Source organism: Lithobates pipiens, unplaced genomic scaffold (assembly GCF_037356315.1).
Source record: "Lithobates pipiens isolate NorthernLeopardFrog02 unplaced genomic scaffold, aLitPip1_a1.2 Scaffold_22, whole genome shotgun sequence".
Classification (NCBI taxonomy): domain Eukaryota; kingdom Metazoa; phylum Chordata; class Amphibia; order Anura; family Ranidae; genus Lithobates; species Lithobates pipiens.
In genome coordinates this window covers 199,750,238-199,767,682 of record NW_027507784.1, presented here as the reverse complement: position 1 = coordinate 199,767,682, position 17,445 = coordinate 199,750,238, and the positions used below count along the sequence as shown (strand labels likewise).

Here is a 17,445-nt window from a genome sequence, read left to right as displayed (position 1 = left end):
AGTGATTAGCAGACTGTACCTCAGTCCCTATACCGATGAAGGACTGCTGCCGTATAGGGCAGCGGTCAGCAGTAGTGCACCTCAACCCTATGTATTGTGGACTGATACCAGTCCTTATAGAATAGCAGACTGTACCTCACTCAACCCTATGTACTGTAGCACCCTAGACAGACCAAGTTACCAGTCCTTATAAGGAGCTCTGTGGAACAAGTGGGTTGTGAATGATTAGCAGACTGCAGCAGAAGGGCAGCAGTCAAGTATAATATTTCTATATTTGGAAGAAAATAGTATACGTGTACAAGCCTATTACCATACCACTGATACCAGTCCTGAAAGAACCTTTGTGGAACTAATAGTAACAGCTACTGATTAAACTGACCCTCACTGCCTCACACACTGCTTCCTGCCTGTCCCTATATAAACTGACAAAACAGAGGCTTGTTAGGGTTGATTCTGTGTCTAGGGGGGTCCCTTCAACCTCTCAGACCTTAGATCCAATGTATTGTATAAATTCAGAGCGCTCTGGAATCAATTCTCAAAGGACAAATAAATTCACACACACACCATGGCGTCCTTCGAGAACTAATTGTATTGGGATATTACGAAGCAAATGATATAGGGTATTTTACGTCATACAGAATAAGACATGCGCAGTAGACATCAAGACGATTACAGCTGGTCAAGACAAAAACGCTATTGTTCTTTGTTCTAAGCTAGCTGAATTAATATAAGAAAAGATACATAATTCCTTCTGTAGCTAAAAGATGCTGAGAAACAGTGTGAAGGTTATAGATAAGTGTGTGAGAACACACAGGTTAGAAGAATCTCATGTTGAGACAGTTATCTGAGAAGTTAAAGGGGTGTTCAAACTGTACATATAGTGAAATGGAAGTTTGTGAATATTAAGATGGCTGACAGAAACAAGATGGATGCTTAGCATAACCTTTCAACCCCCTCTTTAAGTCATGGAATGACTTCTACAGATCCGCAGCCTCCTGAAATCTACGGTTCTTACTACGTTTGTTATATTCTTTTACATAAAGCTGCAGATATTGTGTATATGCGTGAGAAGGTTGGTCTGGTGTAGTACACTTGCTAATACAAAGTAGAATAAGCTTGAAAATCAAGTAGCCTATCAATCCTAACAATAGTACTATGATAATCATAATCACTATGTCCTTTAACCATGAAAACATTCCACCTAAACCCAAACTAGAAAAGGGGTTCCATCCATAATTACCTATGTCCCTTGCTTGTTTCATTAATTCATTTACCTGTGTTCGGTGTTGATTAATAACATCATAGTAGTCTGGGATTTCCAGGCTGGTATTGTGAAACCATGTACAACATTCATAATCTTGGGTCATTTCGCATAAACCTGTCAGAGCTGCACTCATGCTTTCAATAGCTAATTCGTGTAACTCTAGTTGTCTTCTAATTGCTTTGAGCTCGACATTGAGTAGTCCTATATCTTGGGAGTTTTTTTCCATAACATCATTTATTAAACTAGTGTAGTTATTTAATTTGTCCATCATGGTTATGCCCCATCCTGTCCAGGATGGAAACCATGTCCATGACTTATCTGAAGTAGAAAACATAGGTGGGGCTTCTCTCTTGTATTTATAAGTTAACCTATGTACTGGACTTGAAGTAACTTGTATGTGATGTTCCTGATTCTGGCCTAGGGCTGACATGACTGGTACCAACTGTGCTAAATAACACCATCCTTTCACTCCTGCGGGGATCCATGGGTAACAAATTTTAGCACAGCATACATATGTATTGTTTCCCAATGAAAAACTTCTTAGAGAACTACGTTGGGGCTCAGTTCCAGCCTCAAATGCAGCACTAACAAGTTTACTCACAAGTATCCCAGAGGTTGTGTTCCTGTATGTAGTAAGTTCACTAATGGTGTTGTTAAGGGATTGATTTTTGTAACTACACATATGACCTATGATAATGTTACTGGTGTGGAAGGGAATACCCTTTGAAATGTTAAATACAGACTTGGAACACATACCTATTCCGTTGGATGTATTGCCTAACTAAACACACCACTCAGGTTCATGTGTCTTTCCTAAAGTGTAAAACATAATACTCTGATTGCGGTACCCTTCCGAGACATTCTTAATACTTAAGACTAGAGTATTTTCCAATAATGACTTGAGGTTCAGAGGGACAGCTAAGAGTGGGATTTTAGCAGTTTCTGGGTGCAACTTACTACAAATCCAGCATTTTTCATATCCTGACTTTCTAGCGTAAGCATATTTAAATTTTAACAGTAACATTTTTCCAGAAAAACTTGTTTCTTTGATCAATTCATTAGAGACATCTCTTTTACTGCGATTTCTGAGGTGAAAGTCAGTATGGTTGGTGTGTATTTCGCTTTTACCACATATGAGTTTCAAGGCACCCAAGTCTTCAGGATGAAAAATACAGTTAGTTATTATCCACACTGGGACAAAGATCAGAAGTAGAAACATCACCAGAAGGCAAAAGGCCTTCCCAGAAGTCTGTGGTGAAATGAGTGACATCACTGTCCTTTATGTCTGTGCTTGTCTTTTGAGGACTTAAAACACCTGCTTCACCTCTTTTCAGCCTTTCTTGGATTCCTGGGCTTAGATCAACCTTCTTTACTCTGCTGGCATGGATCCAAGTAGGACTTTCCTCTGTAAGGATGGCGGTCCTGGTGACGGCTACCACTTTGGTCACTGGTCCGAATGGAACCTCTTGCGGCTTTCGACCTTTCTGAAGCCTCTGGACCACAACTTGATCACCGACCTGGAACGGGTGGGTTGGTATCTGTGAAGAAGGAGAGGTGCGAGCAACTCTTCTTTCGACAATATCAAGAGTTTCAATCAGTTTTTTTACATATTCCTCCTGTATTTGTTCCAAATCACCTTTCTCTACCATCAAGGGATGATTAGCCCACGGTGTGGGGAATGGCCTACCCATGAGTACCTCAAAGGGGGAATAACCCGTCACACTGTGAGGGGTCATTCTGATTTCAGCTAATACAGCTGGGAGACCTTTTTTCCACTTGCCAAAATTCCCACCCGTAGCTTTCCTTATCCTGTCTTTTAATTGTTCTATTCATTCTTTCTACAATTCCTGAACTCTGTGGATGGTAGGGGAGGTGAAATTTCCAGTCTATTTTTAGTACTTTTACAAGATCTTGGCAGATTTTAGCTGTGAAAGCTGGGCCATTGTCTGAATTTATTTGCAATGGACACCCCCATCTAGGAATAATTTCCTGTGTGAGGATCTTCACTACAGTTTGTGCGTTTTCATTGTTGGTGACAAAAATTTCGGGCCAGCGTGACATTATGTCCACGATAACCAAAAGATATTGTTGTTTCTTTCCTTCTTTGGGCATATGTGTAAAGTCTATCTGTAAATGGGTAAACGGTGTTGTTGGGTACTCAAGATGTTCATGCTTTGATTTCTTTGGGTTTGTTGGATTGTTCCTAATGCAAGTGACACATCTCCTTACAAAAGCTTTGACTAGATTAGGTAATCCTGCAATGAAAAAATCTGCATCTAGAAGTTCACATGTGGCATGCCATCCCTTGTGACCCAGTCCATGATATTGTGCAATGAACAGGGGGGCGCTAGCAACAGGAATACACGGCTTCCCCTCTTTGAAGATTAATCCTGTTTTAGGATCCTTTTGTATCATCCCATCACAGTTCCATTGCGCAATATCATCAGGGGTGGCAAAAGCTTGCAGTTCTGTGAGCCAATGTGTCTCTTTCAGGGAACATGGCTGAGGTGTCAGCATGGGCATTTGAATGTTTGCCTTTTGTGTAGATGCAGCTTCTTTAGCTATTCTGTCAGCTAGTGCATTACCTTTTGGCTATATCAGTCATTTGGCCTGTATGTGCCTTACAGTGCATGATAGCTAGTTTTGAAGGCAACTGAATTGCATCTAGTAATGCTGTGACTAGGTCAGAGTGTGAGATGCTCTTTCCATCTGCTGCCACATATCCTCTGCGAAGCCATATTACACCATGGTCCCAAACCACACCATGAGCATACCTGGAATCAGTGTAAATGTTTACCTCTTTTTTCCTGCAAACAGCTGGCATGCACGGGTTAATGCTATCAATTCAGCAGCTTGTGCAGACTGATAGGGTATTGGATTGGCCTCGAGGACAGTATCCGGCAGTTGGACAACAGCATATCCTGCATGATAGACATTATCACTTGGTCTGCTGCAAGAGCCATCAACAAAAACTGTTTGTGCAGTAGGAATTGGTACTGAAAGCATATCTGCTCTAGGTGAAGTGTCCTGATGTATTGATTGTGTACAGTCATGAGGTGGTGGTAAGTCATCCTGTTCTCCTTTAAGACCTAATAAGGCATTCAAAATTGAAGCTGGGCCAGAGTTTATGTTTGAACTTTTTATTTTCAGGTTTGGATTGGACAGGAGGATGACTTCATACCCACTCAATCTTTGTGCTGACATATGCTGAGTATGTAAAGTTTTGAGGAGTGTGGTAACGCTGTGCGAGGTGTATAAAGTAGTGTTATGGCCCAAGGTAAATGGTGCTGCCAACTCTGCGACCATAGAACAAGAAGCCAACGCTCTGAGGCAAGCAGGCATGCCTTGCACCTGTACTGGAACCACCTTTGAAAAAAAAGCTACAGGGCGCAGTCTCCCACCATGTTCCTGGGCCTGTACTCCTGCCATGGTTCTGCAATTTTCCCTAGCAAACAAGTGAAACATTTTGCTAAAATCAGGGAGGCCGAGGCTCGGGCTGGTAACCATTGCACTTTTCAACATGGTAAAAGCATTTAACATTTCATCAGACCATTTTACAATATCAGACATTTCAGAGAGGGTTGCTTGTCTCAATATATTGTCATAGAAAGAGCAGTCAGGTATCCATTGGCGGCAGTAACCAATCATTCCAAGAAAGGTTAGCAGGTCTTTCTTGGTAAGTGGGCGGGGCAGACCCACTATAGCAACAATTCTTTTGTGACTGACTTTCCTAACTCCCGGAGACAGCACAAACCCTAGGTACTCAACCTCCTGTTTACACCATTGTAATTTTTTCTTAGACACTTTGTGACCACACGTATGTAACCATTTCAATAAGGATAGGCTATCAGCTCGGCAGTCCTCCTCTGAAGAACTACAAATCAAAAGATCATCAACATATTGCAACAGTACAGAACCATGAGGGGCAGTCCAAGGCCTGAGGGTGGCTTGGAGTACTATAGAATAGACCACAGGTGAGTCTATATATCCCTGGGGCATTCTACACCAGGTAAACTGGCGATTGTGTTGGTCAATCGACACAGTAAAAGCAAAGAGTGGCCTTGTCTCCTTGTCTACAAGGACAGAGAAAAAAGCATTCTTTAAATCAATCACAGTAAAACATTTGGCTGTTGCTGGAATGGAGGACAGCAGAGATGGAACATCAGGTACAATGGGTGCTATTGGGACTATGAGGTCATTTATGGCCCTCAAGTCCTGTACAAATCTGAAGGAGCCATCCGGCTTCTTTACAGGGTTAACAGGTGTGTTGTATGGAGAAATAATTTCCTCCAGGATTCCATCCTGCAGAAACTTTTTCACCATTGGCACTATGCCATCCATCTTTTCTTTAGAGAGTGGATACTGTTTGTGATAGATAGGAAATGCACCTTCTTTGAGAGTGGCCTTGTATGGTGTGCATGAAACAAGTCCTACATCCAGATCTGATGTAGACCAGACCTGGGGGTCTATATCCTCAAAATCTTCTTCACTATTTTGTTGTGACAGCATCAATGAACCTGGTTTGCATGCTACTATAGTGATTTTATCTGAGGAAATGTCTAGGCCTCCTTCTGAGTTGGTTCTAATTGTGATTCATAGTGGCCCAAACAAGTCTCTTCCCAACAAATTTACAGGACACCTTGGTATTATCCTGAAAGAATGTGTGCATATGGTGTACCCTTCATCATCTTCTATTGGTAGGGGTGGAGTCCTATATGTTTTTGTCAGTATCCCATTAATTCCCAAAGAGGGTTCCGCTGGTTCCCATTTGCCTCTGAAATGATCTTCACAAATAGTACTCCTAGTGGCCCCGCTATCAACAAGATAGGGGAGGAGTCTCCCATTTATTGAAATAGCAACCATTGGACTGTCAGTGAAATCATCTGAGACAAAAGGAAAAGCTGGGACACTACCCTCCGGGCCCCATCATTGTTGTTGATTTCCCCATTTGATTGGAAATGTTGGACCTTGTTGGATGGATGCCTGTGGTTGTTGTGTCTGGTTAGGGACAGAGCTGGAATCGGGAGTCTGAGAAGGGGTGGGGTGAGGACACTGACTCACCCAGTGATCCTCAGCACCGCAATTGAAACATCCATTGTTTCTAGAGCGACTCATCCCTCTTCCATTTCTGCCTCTAAATCTGCCTCTAAAATTTCCTCTGCCTCTAAAGTTCCCCTTCGTATTCCCTTGGAAATTTTGCGAGGCAGGAGACGGCTTTGGTATTTCAAAACAGCCCGCTGCATCTTTCTGTGAAAGCGCTTTACCAAAGTTAGTTCTAGAAAGTGTTGACCATTCAGTAATCATTTGTTTGACTGGGACCACTAAATGGGGTTTGAGATTACCCAGGAAAGTCTGGATCAATAATGGATCCATAGTTGGCACAACACCCAAACCGGCTTCTTGTATCCACACATCATTGAATCTTTTCCAAAATTCAAGAACTGATTGATTCTCCTGTCTTCTGTTTGCATGATATGGCGATGGGCAATGAGGATTTTGTTTTAAAAACTTCTAACATGTGAGTTGTTATTTCAGCCCACATATCATCTCTCCCTTGTTCTGTGTTAAGCTTGTAATCGGATGCAGCTGTTCCTGCTGGTTCTATAGTAGATATAGTTCCAACCTTGGCCCAATTCCAAGCTGTATCTGTCCCCATAACACCCTCAATAATTAACCTCATATCTTCCTGTGTGTAGTTTCTGCCTTTACAAGCCCTTTTTAGGTAAGCAAGAGTGGCTGGTGCAGAGACAGTGGGTTTAGGACAGTTCTTAACTATGCGATTTATGTCTTCAATTTCTATAACCTTTTTTAATAGGCTGTTACCTACAGTCATGAAGGGCAGCTGCTGAGTTGCAGTAGCCGCTTCTTGCTGTTTTCGCTGTATCCTTTGAGTTCTAGTCTCGATTTGTTTTCCTGATGGACTTATTATGTCAGTTGTGTCAGATCTGTCAGTAACGCTAATAATAAGGGACCTTCCCGTTGCTTCATTATCCTTACCTTCCTCATCCGATTTTTCCTCTGCATCTCGTACTGTGGATGAAACTACGGCTGCTCTGTCCTGTTGCTGTGATTGTTGTGGAGGTGGTGCCTGTGGTCTTTGGGGAGGACTATGTCTGGGGTTGTTGGTTTGTGTAACATGGTAACCTGCTAACAAATCTAAGTCCTCAGGTCTCAGACTTGGGTATAAACCTTTCGGGGCATTGGTGGTTGTGGTAACATTATAGGGCAGGGGCAGGGTGATGGCGAAGTGTCCATGATTCAGAGATTTCTCTAACTCATGTTTCTTCTCCGAAGCTGGATCTTTATCCTGCATTTTGGGAGGTTTAGTATTCTTATTTGTTCTATCATACCAATAAGGAGCGTATGTCAACCAGTTTTCCCCTCCCTTTCGCATATAGTCCTTGTCCCATTGGGGATCCGGACCATAATATGGCCATGCGTCTCTGTCATTTAGACAGAGGCCTTTAATCATGTCCATATGAAAGGGGTCATTTGCGCCATCCCGGGGAAAGGGACTGCAACTGCCTAGACCCTCTGTCCATCCTGCCATATTATCTACCCAAGGGTTAATTAGGTAGTGTTCTGTACCACACACTCTGGCAACAAAATCTTTACAGCTTTCACCTACATTTGGCAATGGAATTTTCCCTTGTGTTTTTCCCATTATTGACTACCACCTAGTGGTGTAAGTTAGACAATACCTCAATTATTTACACAATAAAGAAAATAGATTTGGAACAAGCTCGAGAGTTTTTGGACATACAATAAACAAACAATCTTGCTCATGGACCTGCTGTCTTGCCTCAGACAAGCTTAATCCTTCTATGAAATTAACTTTGCAATGTAGATTAATTCTTAAAACTTCGATTTTTGGATTACCTTCCCTAAAATATGGACCTCTGCCCAAATTGTGCCAGTACCCTCCAGGAACACTACTAATCAAGTATTCCCTTTGGTTCCTGAAGCAAAACAGCAGTCCGCATACACACTCGGGGCACTTCATTCAGCGTGATACTTTTAAAGCAAAGCAGTTATACAATCATACACAAAGTTTACACAATACATTGATCGTCAGTCACCAGTTCTGTACCGAACAGAACGAAAACTCTAGAGTACTCTGTAAATTTTTTCTAGGTCCCCAAAACCTATTCTTCTAAGATTACCAAAACCTTTTCTTTTAAGGTCACCAAAACCTTTACAAGTGTCCCCAAAACACTATATGACCTCCAAGGTCATGACCGGTCAACTTATGTATACTTATGAGAGGTTCTATAACCCAACAGCAATCTCTGTGGGATGGAAGCCAAGTCACACACCTGACACCTGGACTGCGGCAAGTCAATTTCACTCAATAAGAATAGAATTCACTTACCGAGCCGTTGCTTTCCAAGTCCGTTAAGGGTTAACATCCATCCCGGACGAGCCCCCAGTTCTGTTAGGGTTGATTCTGTGTCTAGGGGGGTCCCTTCAACCTCTCAGACCTTAGATCCAATGTATTGTATAAATTCAGAGCGCTCTGGAATCAATTCTCAAAGGAAAAATAAATTCACACACACACCATGGCGTCCTTCGAGAACTAATTGTATTGGGATATTACGAAGCAAATGATATAGGGTATTTTACGTCATACAGAATAAGACATGCGCAGTAGACATCAAGACAAAAACGCTATTGTTCTTTGTTCTAAGCTAGCTGAATTAATATAAGAAAAGATACATAATTCCTTCTGTAGCTAAAAGATGCTGAGAAACAGTGTGAAGGTTATAGATAAGTGTGTGAGAACACACAGGTTAGAAGAATCTCATGTTGAGACAGTTATCTGAGAAGTTAAAGGGGTGTTCAAACTGTACATATAGTGAAATGGAAGTTTGTGAATATTAAGATGGCTGACAGAAACAAGATGGATGCTTAGCATAACCTTTCAAGGCTACTGGAACAATAACTGGAATAGAACTTTTGTGGACCTGGTAGTAACAGCTAATGATGATGACTAAACTGACTGTCCCTACAGCAGACACACAGTCCTGTCCCTTTCTCTAAACTGACAAAAGACACTCAGGCTGCTGCAACAATCACTAGCACAGCACTGCCTATCCTGAACTACACCTAACACCTATACCCGTCCTGAAAATAACTTTTGTGTACCAAATAGCTAGCGATTTGGGTCACTGTAATCTCTCCCTGCTCCACACAGCAATCTCTCCCTATAGTGACAGAAGAGAGAATGTAAAATGGCCGCTGGATCGGGTGTATTTATAGGTTAGGGGGAATGTCCAAGTGTCCATGTGCTGTAATGTCTCAATTGGCTGTCTTGTACCCCATGATGGATGTGTCATCATAGGTCAAAGTTCTTTTACACAGTAAACGCGGAAGTCCGCTGTGCGAACGGCGCCAATAGTCCGCCGAACGGGCGGACCGCGAACAGCCGAATTTCGTCTCGAAATGACCGCCGGGCGAACCGTTCGGCCATCACTAATGGGCAGTGCTGTGCTAGTGATTGTTGCAGCAGCCTGAGTGTCTTTTGTCAGTTTAGAGAAAGGGACAGGACGGTGTGTCTGCTGTAGGGACAGTCAGTTTAGTCATCATCATTAGCTGTTACTATCAGGTCCACAAAAGTGCTATTCCAGTTATTGTTCCAGTAGCCTCTGTTTTGTCAGTTTATATAGGGACAGGCAGGAAGCAGTGTGTGAGGCATTGAGGGTCAGTTTAATCAGTAGCTGTTACTATTAGTTCGACAGGTTATTTTCAGGACTGGTATCAGTGGTATGGTAATAGGCTTGTACACGTATAATATTCTTTCTTCCAAATATAGAAAGAATATTATACTTGACTGCTGCCCTTCTGCTGCAGTCTGCTAATCATTCACAACCCACTTGTTCCACAAAGTTCCTTTATAAGGGTGCTACAGTACATAGGGTTGAGTGAGGTACAGTCTGCCATTCTATAAGGACTGGTATCGGTCCACAATACATAGGGTTGAGGTGCACTACTGCTGACCGCTGCCCTATACTGCAGCAGTCCTAGATCGGTATAGGGACTGAGAGTTTTGTCACAGTGTCATTTAAAAAATGACAGGCAGAGGAAGAGGCAGGCCCTTCCGCAGGGGTGGTAGGGGTAGGGCAGGAGCAACAGGCTTGAGCCAAAGTGGGAAGTTGCAGAAGGTGAGTTCAATTACTTCAAAGGACGCACCAGACTTGGTTGAGTGGCTCGCTCAGCCTTACTCTTCTGCACCCTCCTCATCCTCTCGATCTGCACCCTCTTCTTCACTCTCTGCTATGTGCACCCCCAAAGACACTACCACCAACAACACCACCACCACCACATACCTTCCGCTTGAGTCACAGGAATTATTTTCCGATCCATATCAAGACATTTCTGATGCGCAGCCACTCTTGGTATTAGATCAGGAAGAGGAGGCAGCAACAACCACTACTCAGCAGTCTGACGACAGTACCCAGATCAGCCCAAGGAGGAGGTTGGTCCCCGGTGTTGCTGCCTACTCCGAGATCTCTACTTATAGCGGTGGGGAAGGTGACGTTGATGATGACGTGTCTAGTGATGTCACGTGGGTGCCCACAAGAGGAAGAGGAGGGGAGTTCAGAGGGAGATATGGACCAGCAGATAGGGAGGAGAAGCAGGAATAACTTACATTGCACAGGAGGGACAAAGCAGACTGCAAATGCATCAGGAGCGAGTCATCGACCATGTACGGTCACATCTGGCGCTCCCAGGACACCGGCACATGGCTCCGCAGTGTGGGCTTTTTTTTTAACGTGTCCGCTGCTGACAATAACGTTGCCATCTGCAATCTTTGCAGTCAACGCATTAGTCGCGGTAAGCCCAACACTCACCTAGGGACGACCGCCTTAAGAAGGCACATGAGCAGCCATCACCGAGCCGAGTGGGAGCAACGGAACACACAAAGCCACACTGCAGGCTCTCACCGTCCAGACTCGTCTTCTACTTCTCCTTCTCCTTCTCTCTCCTCACAATTGTCCTCCACTCCACCTTCCATCACGCCAAGCTCACGTTTTTCTGCAAAAAGGCAGGCTTCCGTGGGCCTAATGTTCGAGCGTAAAAAAAATTATGACGCCAGATAACCCTCTTGCCCAACGGTTGATGGCTGGCTTGTCAGAACTCATAGCCCGCCAACTACTGCCATATAAACTGGTGGACTCGGAGGCCTTTCGCAAATTTGTGGCCATTGGAACACCACAATGGAAAGTCCCAGGAAGGAAGTATTTCTCAGAGAAGGGCATCCCAGAGCTATATGGCCATGTTCAGCGGCAAGTGAATGTATCTCTGGCACAGTGTCAGTGCCAAGATACATCTGACCACAGACACGTGGTCTAGCAAACACGGGCAGGGAAGGTATATCACTTTTACTGCCCACTGGGTGAACCTTCTGACGGCCGTCAAGCATGTAACCCGTGGCACCCGTGTACATTTGGTTTTACCGCCACGGATTGCATGCAGGCCTGACTCTTCTCCTCCTCCTCCTACTCCATCCTCCTCCCTCTCCTCCTCAGCTGACTCCTCCTTTTCCGCTGCTAGCGTCTCTTCCGCTGTGCCGCCCAAGCTCCCCAGAACCTATTCGACATGCCAGGTGAGACGTTGCCATGCCGTGCTGCGTCCGTTGTGCCTGGAAGCCAAGAGCCACACTGGCCCGGCACTCCTTTCAGCTTTGCGTTCACGGGCAGATCAGTGGCTAACACCGCTCAATTTGACAGTTGGTAAAGTGGTGTGTGACAACGGTGCCAATATGCTTAGCACATTGAAACAGGGCAAAATCACACACGTGTCATGCATGGCACACGTCTTAAACTTGGTCGTGCAGCTATTCCTTGTCAAATACCCTGGGGTCCAGGACATCTTGCGGCAGGCAAGGAAAATCTCGGCCCATTTCAGAAGATCTTACACGGCCATGGCTCGCCTTGCTGACATTCAGCGGCGACACAATCTGCCAGTCAGACGTCTTATTTGCGATTGCCCGACGCAATGGAACTCAACCTTCTATATGCTTGATAGGCTGCTCCAGCAGAAACGTGCAGTTAACGTCTACCTGTATGAACTCTGCGGCAGAACTGGTTCTGGGGAGCTGGGTTTTTTTTTCACCGCGCCAGTGGCTGCTCATGCGTGACGCATGCAGACTTCTGCGCCCATTTGAGGAGATCACCAAACTGGTCAGTCACAGCCATGGCGCCATCAGTGACATGGTACCTTATGACTTCTTTATGGAGCGTGCATTGCGTCGTGTCATTGATCAAGCTGTGGAGGAGCAGGAGCGGGAAGATGAGGAAGTCGCAATGCTGGTTGAATTCCCAGGGGGGGCTACTCTATCTGAGACAAGTCAACAACAGGAGTCTGAAGAGGAGTCAGAGGAGGATGGTGCCGGGGCGGGTGAGGAGGAGCAAGAAGAGCATGCTTTAAACCTTTCTGGGATCCCTGTTGTGCATGGATGGGGAGAGGAGAATGAAGAGGGTGACATTATCCTGGATGATGAGCAGGAGCCAGGCCACCACACCGCTTCCACTTAAGTGCAAATGGGGGCCTTCATGCTCCAGTGTTTTAATAGGGACCCCCGTATAAAAAGCATAAGGGTCAAGGACCAGTACTGGGTGGCAACGTACTTAGACCCCCCCGGACAAACGCAAAATGGCGGAAATGCTACCGCCGTCACAGAGGGCTGTCAGAATGCAGCACTTCCAGGCCTTGCTTCGAGAAATGCTGCATTCTGCTTTTGCGTGCGCTGGCAGAGGAGCAATTCCCACTCCCAGAGAAGGAGTTGCGGGTACCAATCCAACAGCGCCTGCAAGAAGAGGCCAGTTTGAAGATGTGTTGGTGACTTCGGATATGAGGTCATTCTTTCAGCCCACCCATCGTCAGGTGTCATCCGGATCCAGCATCAGGGAACGCCTAGACCGTCAGGTGTTCGACTACATCGGGTTAACGGCCGATGTGGACGCTCTGAGGAGTGATGAACCCCTGGACTACTGGGTGGGCAGGCTTGACCTCTGGCCAGAGCTTGCCCAGTTTGCAATCGAACTGTTGGCTTGCCCCTCATCGAGTGTCCTGTCCGAAAGGACGTTCAGCGCAGCAAGGGGGATCGTGACCGATAAGCGTACTCGTCTAGCTCACGACAGTGTTAACTACCTCACCTTTCTAAAAATGAATGAGGCATGGATCTCGGAGGAATTCAACACATGTGACCAGTAGACCATGTATATGTCTATAAACTATTTTTTTAATCGAGCACAGAGACCTTCTTTCTTCATTTGGCTCACTTCCTTGTCCAAAAAAAGCACACCGTACTATATGCCCGTACCCTCCTCTTTGAAGAGGTCGAGCGGTGTCATATTTCTACTGAAGCTGCTTATTATGAGGGGCTCCCACCATCCCTGTGCTGTGCTGACATCCTCCTGGGGCTGTACCTCTGCTGTGCATATCATGAGGGGCTCCCACCATCCCTGTGCTGTGCTGACTTCCTCCTGGGGCTGTATCTCTGCTGTGCATATTTTGTGGTGCTCCCACCATCCCTGTGCTATGCAAATCAGTTATCTTGGTGGGCTTCATGTGCATCTACCATTTTGTTAAAGGAACTAGCATGTTGTGCCAATGCATGTTCCACTCCATCCACTCTGTTACCTAGCCTGTGGATCTCAGCTTGGCATGTTTTTAATAGTGTGGAGCATGTCAGCCTGGATAGATGATCTTAGGGATAGTAGCATATCTTTGAGCACTAAATCCGACACAGGCCTGTGGTAGGGAATCCCGTCATAGGGTCAGGCATGGCAGGGGTGTTAGGTCTCTGAGGTGTAGCGTGGTCACTCACCTCCATCTCGTGCAACTGTGGACCACTATGCAGAGAGACCATGCGCTGTCTGCTCTTTGCAGGGCTCCTGGTGGTTGGTGTGGAGGAGGCAGAGGACGAGCCAGTGTGTGGGCTGTGTGAGCCGTTGCGCTGGCCGTCACTTATGGAGCCTCCCGCCACTGCTGCCTGTGTGTTCCTCTCACATGCGCAGCCTCCCCCGCCATCATGTGGCTGCCTCTGGCTCTGTGGGAAGTAGCCTGACAGCTTGCGAAGCTGCGGTGGCAGTTCTCTTCTCCTCCACAGCACTCCCGGAGTGTGGCTGGTAGGCTCCGGCTCCCGCGTGTCTGTTATCCCACGGGTGAGGGATGGAGCTCCTCGGCTATGTGCCCATCTTCAGGCCATGCCCTTCTCCCCCATTATAATATTCTTAAAACTTACATCTGGCTAAAAATCAACATTTTAAAATCCCCAATTATTGCTAATACAGCTTAAACAAAATTAAAACCATTTGCACAAATATAGCACATTTGCTGTTATTAGAAAAGAAGCACCTTTTAACTTCAATAATGCAAGGATAGGCAACTACAACTAAAACAGTCCTTAAAGTCAGACTCTGGATGAAATAATCAAGACAACCTATACATAAATTGGAATGCTACTTTAATTTTAATATGTCCCGGAGGACATAGCACAGCAGGGGAGGTGTCACTTAGAACAGAGGGGTGGTAGATGAAGGGCAGTGTCTACTTCCTGGGGACCAGACTCCATTATAGGGCGGTGGCTGACTAGTTAGCTTTGTCTTTTCTGGCTTTCTATACACATATACAATACAACCATTGTGATTCATTTCCTGTTCTGTCCATCCTTCTTCATGAATAGCTTTTGCAACTTTGAACCAAGCGTCTGTTGTACGCAGTAGCCCTTGGTCTGACAACAAACCCCTTTTTTCTTTCAAAAGAGCGTCTTCATTCATTTGGCTGCAGCCGTCCACCCAAATGCATAGTGACCCCACACACTTTTGCCAATTTCTTTCCCTTTTTAACAGCGTCCCCTCCCTCTCTTTCCAACACCAAGTCACAAGCTTAACAAACCTCTTTAGGTCTCTCCAATTTCTGCCCCATCGTTGGCTATTGGGAAGTTTGTGTCCAGGCTCAGAATTTGTATGGCGGTTTTATGAAGCTGTCTTGAACTCAAGGGTCCGACAACCCTCTGACACCTGTCCTCATTCGGACCACCCTCCAATATATAATGCTACTTTGCTACGTTCTGTCTTGATGACTGGGATATTTGTGTGTCTGCTCAGGATTTTAGATGGGTCACAAGGCTGTACTGGACTCAAGGGCCCAACAATTCCTCTATCCGTCACCTGGTACCGGTTCAGACCATATCAGTCTCAAGTTAACGAGAACAAAATGGATAGAGAAAGGAACATCTACAGTGTTTGACTGCCACGCAAGTCTCCTTACTCGCTTTTTCCCAAAACGTAGACTAGTCACAGTCCTGTCCACCTGGGGTGGGTAACAGGTAAAGGAGGTGAGTAATATGTGACCACTTATTACTCTCAACAAGACATTTAACAGACAAATAAGGAGTACATCAGTTTATATTCAATGCACCACTTCAAATGTCATTTTAAATGTTATCTGGATGTCCGAATGCAAAACCCAAACTTCTCACTCTGTCCTTCTCTACCTCTTCAAGTCCTTCTGGTTATTCAAAGTCAACCCAAGTCAAGTCAAGCCATCCCTCTCATCATTTGAAGCTCACTGTATACCTCTATTCTCTCCAACTTCAGTAAGAATTGCTGTGATCTACCGCACCCCTGGGCCATTATCAACTTTCCTTGATGAGTTTTCTGCCTGGCTACTCTACTTTCTCTCTTCGGAAATTCCCACAATCCTTCTCTGTGATTGCAACATCCCTGTTAATGCAAACACTCCTGCTACTTCTAAACTTCTTAGTCTAACCTCTTAATTTGACCTGAAGCAATGGGTACAGGCTTCTACTCACTCTGATGGCAACACCCTTGATCTTGTATTCCAGTACCTATGCGTTAAATATAACTTCTCAAACAATCCTTTTCCTCTCTCTGATCACCACCTTATTAGTCTCTCTCTCTCTATCTTCCACCACCTTTACCTCCAATCTCCTAACCATCACCCGTAGAAAGTTTTGCAACTTCAAACCTTCTCTACTCTATTTTGCTACTGGCCACCTCTACGACAAAATCTCTCCCCTGTACTGCACCAACCAAGCCCCTTCCATCTACAATAAATCCCTGTCCTCCACCATGGACAAGCTCGCTCCCGACTACACGCAGAATCAGGCCTTGACCCCTACAACCCTGGCAAACAGATGACACTAAACTTCTCAAAAAATGTAGTCGTGCTCTTGAGCGTCTGTGGCACAAGACTAAGTCTCTCAAAGACTTCAACCAATACAAATCTGCCCTCCAGAAATACTATTCTTTCCTCCACACTGCCAAGCAGACCTATTTTACAACTCTTATTAACACCTTCTCATCCAGTCCCAGGAAACTTTTCTCTACCTCTAACTCTCTACTTCGTCCTCCACAGCCTGCACCCACTGACTCACTCACTGCCCAGGAAATTGCTAATCACTTCAAAAACAAGATTGATACAATCCGTGATGAAATCGCCACTCTACAGGTATCTCCCCCAGTTAAGACCCCATATCAACAAATACAATTGACACTCCCCTTATTCAAATCTGCTATGACAGACAAAGTTGCTAAGCTCCTTTCTAATGCCCAACTTACCACCTGCCACCTGGATCCTATTCCCTCTTAAACACTACGGTCGCCCTCTGACTCTAGCCTACACTCTTTAAACCACATCTTCAATCTCTCTCATGGATGAACAGTAGACTAGATATACAAGATATCAAAAGTGTCTTACTGTTTTTAGAGGTGATCAGTCTCCATCCAGTCTCCGTATTGGCCTGTCCCGGTCCCTTTTTGATCAGCTATTCCCCGAACCCAATAGCCCCAAGTTGGGCCCCAAAATATTATAGATCAGAACCAGAACTAAGGATGAGCCAAATGCCCCCTGGTTCGGTTCGCACCAGAACCTGCAAACAGACCTAAACTTTGTGTGAACTTTAGAACCCTATTAAAGTCTATTAAACTCGAACGTTCAATATCTAAAAAGCTAATTTTAAAGGCTAATATGTAAGTTATTGTCCTAAAAAGTGTTTGGGGACCTGGGTCCTGCCCCAGGGGACATGTATCAATGCAAAAAAAGTTTTAAAAACTAACATTTTTTCGGGAGCACTGATTTTAATAATGCTTAAAGTGAAACAGTAAAAGTGTAATATTCCTTTAAATTTCGTACCTGGGTGGTGTTTATAG

At 44.9% G+C, this 17,445-nt stretch overlaps 1 long non-coding RNA gene across 1 annotated transcript; it reads right to left on the bottom strand.

Moving 5' to 3' along the window:
• Nucleotides 1-570: 570 nt before the first annotated feature.
• LOC143924492 (uncharacterized) lies at nt 571-8,368 on the bottom strand. Its single transcript, XR_013261871.1, has 2 exons — nt 7,262-8,368; nt 571-2,802 (listed from the first exon to the last, which is right to left on the bottom strand). It is a non-coding gene; the product is annotated as an uncharacterized LOC143924492 (long non-coding RNA).
• Nucleotides 8,369-17,445: the final 9,077 nt, after the last annotated feature.